Source organism: Bufo gargarizans, chromosome 11 (genome assembly GCF_014858855.1).
Source record: "Bufo gargarizans isolate SCDJY-AF-19 chromosome 11, ASM1485885v1, whole genome shotgun sequence".
NCBI lineage: Eukaryota > Metazoa > Chordata > Amphibia > Anura > Bufonidae > Bufo > Bufo gargarizans.
This window is the reverse complement of record NC_058090.1, coordinates 28614225-28627381: the sequence shown is the minus strand read 5'-3', so window position 1 is coordinate 28627381 and position 13157 is coordinate 28614225.

Sequence of the window (13157 nt, the reverse complement as noted above, 5' to 3'; positions counted from 1 at the left end):
CGGTTCTGTAGGTTTCGGCCTAGGACGTAGCGCACGGTGGATGCGCTCCACCACCACTGTAGCTGCTCTGTCTGGGCCTAGCAGTTGCTGGAAGATCTCAGCCGCCACTGTACGGAGGGCCTCTGCCGCGATGGATTCAGGCAGGCCTCTAATCCGCAAGTTCCTGCGCCTGCTCCTGTTCTCCTGGTCTTCTATGCGCAGGTGGGCCTCATTTAGTAAATCGCGGTGCATCTGCAGGGCTAGGCATGTTTTGCCCTCATGTTGCAAGATGGCGTCCTGGCCGTTTTCGAGCGCCATTACTCTGTGCCCCAGGCCACGGAGATCGTCTTTAATCTCCTCTAAATCCCTTTTCAGGGGGGCTAAGGCGGCATCCAAGAGCTCTTTAAGCACTTCTTTCGATAAATGCGAGCGTCGCCGCGGGAGTCGGCACTCTGATGCTTCCGATGCGCTGCCCGCTTCAGATGGTTCCTCTGCGTCTGACGGCTGAGGCGCTCGCGGCGCCATCTTGGGGACATCGCTTGCGTGCAGCTTCGCTTGCTTTTTAAGGAATTTCTCCATTTCTGGCTGCTTTGAGCGAGCAGGAGTCGATTCCAGGTGATCCCTGCTGTGATCCTTGCCAAGTTTCCCCATTCGGTGTGCGGTATTATAGCTTCTAAAGGGGTTAATTCACCGGTACTTGAGAGGAGCTCAGGAAGCTGCTGCCATTCAGCTTCACGGTCAAGCTCCGCCCCCAGCAGTTATATTCTTGTACATAGGAGCAGTATTATAGTAGTTATATTCTTGTACATAGGAGGCAGTATTATAGTAGTTATATTCTTGTACATAGGAGCAGTATTATAGTAGTATATTCTTGTACATAGGAGCAGTATTATAGTAGTTATATTCTTGTACATAGGAGCAGTATTATAGTAGTTATATTCTTGTACATAGGAGCAGTATTATAGTAATTATATTCTTGTACATAGGAGCAGTATTATAGTAGTTATGTTCTTGTACATAGGAGCAGTATTATAGTAGTTATATTCTTGTGCATAAGAGCAGTATTATAGTAGTTATATTTTTGTACATAGGAGCAGTATATTGGTAGTTATATTCTTGTACATGGGGCAGTATTATAGTAGTAGTATTCTTATACATAGGGGCAGTATTATAGTAGTTATGTTCTTGTACATAGGAGCAGTATTATAGTAGTTATGTTCTTGTACATAGGAGCAGTATTATAGTAGTTATATTCTTGTACAAAAGCAGTATTATAGTAGTTATATTCTTGTACATAGGAGCAGTATATTGGTAGTTATATTCTTGTACATGGTGCAGTATTATAGTAGTTATATTCTTGTACATACTGTAGGAGCAGTATTATAGTAGTTATATTCTTGTACATAGGAGCAGTATTATAGTAGTTATATTCTTGTACATACTGTAGGAGCAGTATTATAGTAGTTATATTCTTGTACATAGGAGCAGTATTATAGTTGTTATATTCTTGTACACAGGGGCAGTATTATAGAAGTTATATTATTGTACATAGGAGCAGTTTTATAGTAGTTATATTCTTGTTAATAGGAGCAGTATTATAGCAGTTATATTCTTGTACATAGGAGCAGTATTATAGCAGTTATATTCCTGTACATAGGAGGTAGTATTATAGTAGTTATATTCTTGTACATAGAAGCAGTATTATAATAGTTATATTCTTGTACATAGGAGGTAGTATTATAGTAGTTATATTCTTTAAAAATATAGTGTGTGTATTTAAATGCATGAGTTAAGCCATCACCAATTCAGTTGCCATACAATATGTTAGTGTGGGACCTTACAGCTTGAAATGACTCCAAGCCATCAGAGTCAATCGTCATGTTACACAATGGAATATGTAGGCGTGTTAAAACAAGGTATTGTCATTCCATCATTCCACTCCCTAAGTACGCCCCAGGGCACACTGTGAAAAGAATAAATATATCTCTTTATATCGTCGCTGATAGATCATTCTGCAATTAATTACAACAATTTCATTATCAGCATGGTGCCTTATCAGATATGTCTCATTTGTTTCAGTTTTTCCAAGCCATAAATACAATGTCCCACAGACCGCGGTAGATGCCATTTGTAGGGAAACGATATTGACATTGTTCATGAATGTGATAAATTAGCCCACTTTGCATAATTCACCCCGGAGTTCTCCTCTATACATACATCACTCTATATGGGACTCACTTCAGTTCTACGTCCCATTAACCCAGAAGTTATTTTTTTTTCTCTTATAACTATTTGCATCTGTAATTACAACGAGCCATTCAGGAATTGTTTGCTAAAAGGTTTATGTAAATATTAATTATTTGGAACTGAAAGATAGTCATGGGGGTGAAGTGCCGCTGCTGACACTCATGATGCAGACATCAGTGAATAAATGCCTGGGGTAATAATGTTGTAGCTTGTAAGTTATTATAACAACTTGTGTGGGCTAAAGGAAATGAAAGAATTGTTTAAAGTGAGGCTCCAGTTTTCAAGAGTAGCAAGCAAGGTGCAGAGGATGGGAGTGGTAGTGGCCCTGATGAGATGTTGTGTTACGGTGTGTGCAGTGGAAATGCAGTTTAAAGAATTAGGCCAGAAGCAAAAGTATAACAGTCTGTTTTTACTTTTTACAAAATATAACTTGTGGTACATCCTTTTCTCTGGCACTAGATGATGAGGTATGGTGGCAGGTTGGATGACTGTATTGGAACTTGATGTCCACTGAAAAGTTCAGACTTGAACTTGATCTGGCCTCGTGGTGGTATAGGTGATGGGTGTCTGAGCCTTAGTCCCCCACCGTGCAGCAGTGGCTGTAAAGCAGTATTTTAGTGATCACTATGCTGCCTTGTCTCTCAGGAGAATCCATTCCTAGGAGCAGGAGCTCTAGCAGGTGCTTCCTCTCCTCTAGGTAGCTACATAGGGGATATTGTTTCATTCACAGTATTATCACAAAGACAAAAATCACAGAAATGATCATGGTTTCGGTACCTACAGTTAAGATCGGCACTATTAAGTATTAAAGAAAAAAATAGGCTTGAAATTCACTCTTCTACACAATTTAATGAACTGATAGAGAATTTGGGGCAAAGGATGAAGATTTCTCAACTTTATAAAAGTTTACTTACAGCACGATTTGGTGATATTTTGTCTCCTGAACAGAGGGCTTGGCAAAATGAATGTTTAATGACTCACTTGGAGGATCAGGAGAAGTTAGTTCAGGATCTAAATGTGGTTTCACATAATTTTAATCACGTTTTGGTGCAGTTTAATATCCTACATAGACTGAACGTTACTCCTCTCTGGTTTAATAGATGTGGTATTAGGAATCATTCTAATTGTCCTAGGTGTGATGTTCCTTATGCAGATTATTTGCATATGTTTTGGTCATGCTTAAATTTGAAACAATATTGGGGGACTATTCATAACTATATAGAGAGAAAACTGAATGTGCGGATTCCTTTTACTGTTGAATGTTGGGTATTAGGGGATCTTGCCAAGGTGGGTTGTCATCAATATAAAAAAAATCTTCTGTTTAAGATAATGTTCCTGGCAAGACTCCTAATAGCACGCTCTTGGTTTGCGCAAGATGTTCCAAGTATTAATACATGGTTAAAGTTGGTAGATACCAACAAGAGATATGAACACATCTTGTATAAGCAAAGAGACACTGAGATAAAATGGAGTAGACTTTGGGGAGATTGGAATCTTTAGAGCTTCCTCTGCTCTCCATCCTTCTCCATGGCTGGTGGCGAAGGAGGACACATCAGGGGATGGGAGAGGGAGGGGTTTGGGGTGGGGTATATGGGGTTTGAAATTATGGTAATACATATATATGTGTGTTTATAAAATTGTTATTATTGGAACTTTAATAAAGAAAGTAAAAAATAATAATAATAATAGGTATCTACACAGGATCTTCGTTTCCTGACAGGAAGCACAACCAGCCCACTACTACCAAGAGGGGAGGAACAGGGTGGTTAGCCCTGCTCCTGCCAACTAATGCCAATCACACTCCTCTGCTGGAATATACAGCCCCATACATGAGATACATAACATAACAACACAACTATTTACAAATGCAGATATCCCCAGGTCTGGGCTACTGCACAAGCACGAAACTCTGGCCAAAAATACAAAATTTGGAATGTCTCCACAATCCACATATAGATATGTATATGACATCTTTTTCTCAAGTGTTCAGGAGGTTTTCCTGCACACCCCTCGATGTCTGTTCAAGTAAAACCTAGAGGTGTGTGTCAAATTTGGGGCTTCAGCCTGGTCTCCTTTATCAGATAACAATCCTGCATGAGTTAAATTTTCTATCAGAAGGGTTTGTCAAACATGGTATCTTTGAGACCACAGTCTAGTTTCTTGGTCTTCTTTCTCAGATTACAAACCTGGATTAGTCAAATTCATGGGCCGTAAGTCTGGTTTGGGCCCGCTAGAGGAAAGTATTCTCAGGGCCCAAACTCTATTGTCAATACATAGAAACGTTGATTCAAAGACATAGACCCTGATGGTAAGTTATTAGCTCCAAAGGCAGTTCCAAATGTTTTATTTTTTTTTGCTTCTGGACCTTTGGGGTCCAATATGGCAACAGAGCCCCTAGTGGGCCAGTCCCATGCCGATACCAATACAGAGGCATACAATAGCTTGGATCTCGCAGGCCCCAATGCAAAATTTGAACCGGGGACCCCAATCATCATGGTGTATGGTATCTTCCTTCCAAGGGCCAGGTGGGACTGCAACCCCTACAGCTAAACCCATAACCAATATCGAAAGAAAGCATTAACAACACTGGTCTATTATTCTAGGAATAGGTAACTAACTAGTCATATTAAAGAAATTCCTAAGCATCCCGAAACTTGTAGTTCCCCAACAGCTGGCGATCACTATCTGTGATGGACAGCATTAGGATTCTCTTTTTTACATAGCGCTTGACTGACCACAAAATTACTGTCTTAAAAGAGGATTAGCATTCTTCACAGTTGGACGCAGGCTGCATTCAAATATCCAAATTCTTATCTCCATAACTCTCTCCGTATGAATACAATTTCTGACTGGACAAAATACTTAAATATGCTATTATAAACCTTCACATTTGGCTGCAGTTCAAATTGACAGGGGCATTTTATGTCTGTGCGCCTGCCAATCTCATTACAATACTGAGGAGCGTCGCTCTCGTCTGGTTTCCACCGTGCCGTCGTTGAGCAATAGTCAATTAGTGTAAAAAATAGGCAAAAACAACATAAAAACATACACAGCATGTACATAGTACTAAGTGGGAAACCATCTATCTATGGAGAGCCTGTGTGTAGCATTCTGTATCCTGACATGTGAACACCGATTTCAATTTTTTTCCTTCATTTTATTACTACAGGAAAAAAAAAAACTGGAACTGGAAGTGGAACAAATGAGATTTGAATTTTATTGTGCTTTTATAGTGTTGCAATATAGATAGTTAATTATCTTATTTTATTGCGTTAGGTATTTATAAGTGGATTTCCAAATGCAATTACCATACAGGCAGAACCATCCTTCCAAGGGCTATTTTATTGAACAGCAGAAAAAAACCTAGATATTTCACCTACTTAATGAGTTGGCTCACTTTAAAAATGACTTTCTGCCAATTATGTGTATAAATTATTTCGTGTTTGAGCTTTTCTTTGTAAATTGTATCTTCTTTTTCTTAAACTCTGGTTATATACTGCCCCCTATAACAGCAGTCTTGTTGTGTAGTCTGGAGCGCCCCCTATAACAGCAGTCTTGTTGTGTAGTCTGGAGAGCCCCAATAACAGCAGTCTGGATGTGTAGTCTGGAGCACCCCCTATAACAATAGTCTGGATGTGTAGTCTGGAGTGCCCCCTATAACAGCAGTCTGGATGTGTAGTCTAAAGTGCCCCCTATAACTGCAGTCTGGATGTGTAGTCTGGAGCGCCCCCTATAACAGCAGTCTGGATGTGTAGTCTGGAGCGCCCCCTATAACAGCAGTCTGGATATGTATTCTGGAGCGCCCCCTATAACAGCAGTCTGGATGTGTAGTCTAAGGCGCCCCCTATAACAGCAGTCTGGATGTGTAGTCTGGAGTGCCTTCTATAACAGCAGTCTGGATGTGTAGTCTGGAGCGCCTCCTATAACAGCAGTCTGGTTGTGTAGTCTAAAGCGACCTCTATAACAGCAGTCTGGATGAGTATTCTGGAGCGCCCCCTATAACAGCAGTCTGGATGTGTAGTCTGGAGCGCCCCCTATAACTGCAGTCTGGATGTGTAGTCTGGAGCGCCCCCTATAACAGCAGTCTGGATATGTATTCTGGAGCGCCCCCTATAACAGCAGTCTGGATGTGTAGTCTGAGGCGCCCCCTATAACAGCAGTCTGGATGTGTAGTCTGGAGCGCCCCCTATAACAGCAGTCTGGATGTGTAGTCTGGAGCGCCCCCTATAACAGCAGTCTGGATGTGTAGTCTGAGGCACCCCCTATAACAGCAGTCTGGATGTGTAGTCTGGAGCGCCCCCTATAACAGCAGTCTGGATGTGTAGTCTGAGACACCCCCTATAACAGCAGTCTAGTTGTGTAGTTTGAGGCGCCCCCTATAACAGCAGTCTGGATGTGTAGTCTGGAGCACCCCCTATAACAGCAGTCTGGATGTGTAGTCTGGAGCGCCCCCTATAACAGCAGTCTGGATGTGTAGTCTAAAGCGCCCTCTATAACAGCAGTCTGGATGTGTAGTCTGAGGCACCCCCTATAACAGCAGTCTAGTTGTGTAGTCTGGAGAGCCCCCTATAACAGCAGTCTGGATGTGTAGTCTGGAGCGCCCCCTATAACAGCAGTCTGGATGTGTAGTCTAAAGCGCCCTCTATAACAGCAGTCTGGATGTGTATTCTGGAGCGCCCCCTATAACAGCAGTCTGGATGTGTATTCTGGAGCGCCCCCTATAACAGCAGTCTGGATGTGTAGTTTACAGCTCCCCCTATAACTGATGTCTGGATGTGTAGTCTGGAGAGCCCCCTATAGAAGCAGTATTGTTGTGTAGTCTAGAGCGCCCCCTATAACAGCAGTCTGGATGTGTAGTCTGGAGCGCCCCTTATAACAGCAGTCTGGTGGTGTAGTCTGAGGCGCCCCCTATAACAGCAGTCTGGTGGTGTAGTCTGAGGCGCCCCCTATAACAGCAGTCTGGTGGTGTAGTCTGAGGCGCCCCCTATAACAGCAGTCTGGATGTGTAGTTTACAGCTCCCCCTATAACAGCAGTCTGGATGTATAGTCTGGAGTGCCCCCTATAACAGCAGTCTGGTGGTGTAGTCTGAGGCGCCCCCTATAACAGCAGTCTGGTGGTGTAGTCTGAGGCGCCCCCTATAACAGCAGTCTGGATGTGTAGTTTACAGCTCCCCCTATTACAGCAGTCTGGATGTGTAGTTTACAGCTCCCCCTATTACAGCAGTCTGGATATGTAGTTAGAGCGCCCCCTATAACAGCAGTCTGGATGTGTAGTCTGGAGTGCCCCCTATAACAGCAGTCTTGATGTGTAGTTTACAGCTCCCCCTATTACAGCAGTCTGGATGTGTAGTTTACAGCTCCCCCTATTACAGCAGAATGGATGTGTAGTCTGGAACACCTTCTATAACATAATTAAATGAATAAACAAATAATAATAATAATAATAAAAAATAATGATAATAATAATAGTAACAATAAAAATGTTAGGATCAATTGATGATTATGTCTCCCTGGATTATTTATTTTAATTTATTTCTTTAAAGGGAATCTGAGCTGGGCTCAGGGACAGGACACATCTCAGCTTAATTTGCATATGTATAATTTCTTTTAGTTTTTTTTTACACAATAAAAGCACACAGAGCTATGGGGGCTGGGTATTGCGGATGTGCTAGTGGCCATCTAGCGGCCCATGTCCTCAGCTCTATACACAAAATCCTGGTGACAGGATCCCTTTAAATGTATTAACTTCTGCCAATATTTTTAGTGATGGCAATTAATGAGTGATATACATAGTTTATTGCTTGTTTTATATTTTACTGAGAAATTTTGTAAAATTAAAATATTTATTTTATTAATAGTTGTATTATTATTTTTATTACTTTTAGTATTTTACTTTTAATCATAAATCACATCTATATTAATGGAGAAACAATTCCATTTCAAACTGAAAAAAAAAATCCTAGAAACATTCAAAGACCGGAGTAAATCTGTGATTGCGTCTTCTTAGGAGACGTTTTGCCATGGAAATTTTAACAACGCTGTGCAGATCCCTCACACCTCATATGGATGAATGAGATGCTTATCTCCTGAGAGACTTATTAAGGAAATCACATTTTGCGAAGTGTTTGCTTGACTACACCTGTAAAATAAATGTGGCCTGAAATTTCCTCTCATATTTCCCCTCAAATCTCTGTCCCTCATTCTCCGCACAGCAGGCAGTTCTGATAGGGCTTCCCCGACCCCAGAAACAAAAAGCTATTTGTTAATGAGGTGAAGATAATGAAAGAAAGACTAAACTTGTGAAATCTGTAGCGGCAATGATATAGAAGATGGAGCTCTGTTATAATGTGATGGCTTTGTCGGGACAGCCTGACATTGGACATTGGGTGCGGCAGCTGCTCCTCCTTCCATTGCACCAGGGACAAGTAATGTTTCCTCCGTCTGCTCAGGTGTTTACATGCCTCATGAATGAACATCTGCTGTAGTGAAAAATGTCACACCAAAGGTTCCTCACACCAAGGACTGCTGCATTATGCAGTGTCGGAGGCGACAGGGCGAGCGGTAACGGTGACCCGTCTCATTCTGTTCCCAAGCGTACGCAACATTTGGAATTCTTCCTCCTTCTAATTTCATGATATCATCTAGGAACATTGAAACTGGGCGCGATGAGCTTTACGGATCTTGTCTGGACGTGGAGATACATGAGGCAGAATAAGGCCTCGTTCACATCTCCATTTGTGGATCCATCAGGCTGTTCCAGCACAGAGCAGCCAACGGATTCTCTACTTCACGACCGGATCCCCATTGACTGTAATAGGGTCTGGCTGTAAGCTGGCCGATTTTTGGCAAAAATCCTGGGTTTAGGCAGAACATAAACTGTTGCACGCAGCGAATTTCTTCTGCCCAAAACCAGGTATTTTTGCCAGACCACATTGCAGTTAATGAGGATCCGGCGGTGAAGAAGAGGATCCAGCAGGCTGCTTTCTGCCGAAACGGCCTGACTGGTCCACAAACGAAGATGTAAACGAGGCCTAACTTTACCCTTCTGGGCAAATGCAAAATCTGTAAAAATAGGCATCTCTGATAAGGCCAAAACTTTAGCAATCTAAGACAGAAGAGAAAATACATGGAACCACATAACTTGAAGCTCTTGGGCCCCAGAGCAAAATTTGCAACAGGTTCCCCCATTTACTATGTGTAATTTCTAACACTGGTGTGTTCTTATGGAATACAGGGATCTTGGGGCTCCCTTAGGAATCAGGGTGGGTTTGCACCTCCTACAGCTACACTTCAGAGTCATATTTCAGTTTCAGACAACCTATGGAGTGTGGAGACTTTGTTTGGTACCTATAGATTTGATGTGACCTGAGTTAGTGTGACGCTTTGGTGTGGGAGGGAAACACCACACCGAGCATAGGAGGGAAAAGGGGAACAGGGAATCAGGCCTGAGAACTTGAGAAGCAAAATGGACACCTCCTAGTGAAAACCCTAACCAAAATCCTGACTGACTACCAGTATGAACAGACTCCAAAAGGTAGGTGAGTTCATACGCAGGAATACCTAGAGTCCTATCAAGCCCTAAAGGACCCTGGTACTAATGGCAGGGACGAGATAAACTGTTCCTCCAAAAGGAAGGACAAACAGAAGTCTCCTTCAGGCCTAATACAAACAATAGGGAAATGCAACACACAGAACCCAAACAAAATACAAAGGGGAAAGGAAAGACTTAACTTCAAAGGAGTAATGGAAGCACCAGAAACTTAGCCGAGATCCAACCACAATCTATCCAAAGGTACAAACAGAAGCTATAAACCGCACAGCATTGTGGGCGAAGCAACTATAAATAGAGAAGGTTAAATGACCCTAATAGTCATCTGGGGAAAGAAGGTGTGGCAAGCACCAGAAACAACACAGACGTCATTTGATCCAAACGGAAAACATGTCAGATCGAACCACGTGTTGCCAGTCTCACCAATCTTTTGCCACCTGTCGCGGAAACGTCTGTGACAGTTAGCCCCTAAATTCTCAATTTTTCAACTTTTTTTTTACCAAAAAGCAATGCTTTGGGGGAACTTAACAATGAGGCCTCATACACATAAAAATGCTACATTCATGGTGCCCGTACAGGGGTATATGGAGTGCCCGCAGTTCCATATTCCAGAGCAAAAGGGTACCTGCACACGTGTGCAGTGCATTACATGTGTTACTTGCTGTTTTTGCTGCGGATTTGAAAAGAGTGAAACCCACACCAAAAATAACACAGGGCACAGGGTCCATGCCATGTTTGGCTCAGGGGTTCCTTCCGAAGACCTTGATGTGGCACTGGTTGATATAATGCTGGTATGAGATGCACTTGTTAAGGGCCTGCACCCATTACCATACAAGTGATCTTATTTCCTTTGCGGCCCACTGCTGTCATTAGTGCACCCATCTCACATTTGAAGGGCAATCTTTTAAACTGCTCAGACACATCAAAGATTTTCTACTTCAATCAAATACAATTATGTCTGAGTTCCTAATTGCAGCTCTTCAGCTTTGAGACGCTGATAACATTTGAACTTCCCATTCACCCTGGAAAAATAACATTCAACCTTTTCAGCTGCTTCTCCATGCCATTACATCTCTCCAAGAGCAGCTGTGAATCTATCTATCTATCTATATCTAGTAAGACTAAATACATATTAGCATTGCCAAAGCAAGTGGGAAATAATTTGGTAGGGATGGGGAATGGGGATAGGGACACATCCATGGCGGAGCTATAGAAGTCAATGGCAAATCATTATCTATCTATCCATCTCATATCAATCTATCTATATATCTATCTCATCTCTATATTTTTCTCTCTATACTGTATACCTATCATTCTATCTATCTATCTTTCTCAAATTTAAATCAGCTTTATTGGCAGGACTAAATACATATTAGCATTGCCAAAGCAAGTGTGAAAGGGATGGGAAATGTCACGGGTAAGGAAGGTAGAGAGCAAGTGCACCCCCTAAACTGCCACCCTCAACCCTGTCCTTGCCTACTTGCACCACCCGCCCTAGGTGACGGGGCACAACTGGGCAACGGTCCCTGACCTACGTAAGTGTAGAGCAGAGCGAACAGAGAAAGAGAGGAACAGACAGCCAAGGCAGAAGGCGGTACACAAGACTAAGGCAAACGGATAGACAGGGAGGTAGATAAGACAACAGTACCCAGTAATTGGAAAGGAAATGGCGGGTCAACTAGCCGAGGTCGGTTCGGGAGGTCATGTCAATACAAAGGATGAGGCAGGAGACGAAATCCGAGAACGAGCCGAGGTCAAATCCGAGAGATAGCGTAGGTACCAAGAGAGCGGGCAAAGCGAGGTCAGGAGACAAACAAGGTCAATACCAGAGGTCAAGTAGGAAGCAATACTAATAGTACACACAGCCCTAGAGATGAAAATCACAGGCATCCTGTAGCCAGCAGGCCGTCCTGTATTTATAGTGGGGCAGTGAGGGTCATGTGACGTGGCCAGCGTCACATGACCGACAGACAGACAAGTCGAGCACCGAGTGATCGGCTCGGCGCTCAAGGCAGACCTAGGAGCAGGGAGCCTGCCAGCTAGCAAAGTCGCCCTGGGAACGAGGCTAAACACAGATCCTCGCTCCCGAAGCTAAGCAGCAGGTCTGCGGCTGATAGGGAGACAGAGTGCGCCTTCGGCGCTCCATTACAGGATATAGGGATAGGGACACATCCAGGGTGGGGTTATAGGAGTCCATGGTATATCAGGCTCCTCTCAGTATATGGCAGGACACTGACATATTGTCCTGCTATGGATGCTGTGTTCTGCTCTTCCCCCAGCAGGTTGGAATGTCTCTCTTCCTCCTCCATGGAGGTGAAGTCTGGGAAGAGTTCAGACAGTCTCCTGAAGTGAGTGTCCCTCACTGCTGAGTATTTGGGGCATCGCAGAAGGAAGTGGGCCTCATCCTTCACAGATCGTTGCTCTGCTGGCACAGTCTGCTCTCCCTCGGCTTGTAGTTCTCCCTTGGCTGTGGTTTCTCAAGATATGGAGCCAGTTTGTACTCCCTCTGCAGGCTCTGGTAGATTGTCAGCTTCTGTGATGTTCTTGTGTGGTTCCTCCAGACACTGATATAGTCCTTTTTGCTCTTGTGTATTGTCTTCTGGATTTCCCTCTTTGTAAGGTTGTACTGGTTGGTGGTTTGCTCAGACTGGGTTTGGGTGACTTGTTGCGGGATACTTTGTTTTTCTGGGGTTTCTTGGTGCACCAAGGCTTTGCAATGGTAGGAACTAGGACTGCTGCTATGTAGATGGGCTCTGAATGACAGTGCCTTCTTCTGGATAGCAATGCAGTGGGAATCTGCCCAGCTCTGCTTGACTGGCACTGTTAGAGGTGCTCCGATGGACCTTGAGGAGGTGTTTGCAGATTTCTAGGTGGAATATTTTTGTTGGTCCAGAGTCCCACTTTGACCAGTCTGGGTATGCATCCAGACCCCAGAATTTGCTGCCATACAGGAGGATTGGGATGACAATGCCATCAATGATTTTAAGCCAGATGGTCATAGGTGCTTTGAGATTACACAGATGCGTTCTGAAAGCATAGCAGGTTTTGTTCTTTCAGGCTGAATCTATTCTCAATGTAGGAGCTTCTGTTGACACATGTGTTTCCTCCTATTCCACCTTCCAGAAGTTTCAAGAATAAGCCTGGGTGTCACACTGAGTCAAAGGCCTTCTTAACGTCCTCAAAGCAGGCATAGATCTCCCATGCTTTGTATTGTGGGCATGGCTCTTGATAAGGCTGAGAACAATATAGATATGGTCCATGATGCGGTGGTCTGGACGTGGCTCTCCATGAGTCTATACAGGGTGTAGATGTGGTCCATGGTGCAGTAGTTCGGTATGAAGCATACTTGGCTTTTGCCGAGGACATTGTGCTGGGTGAGGAA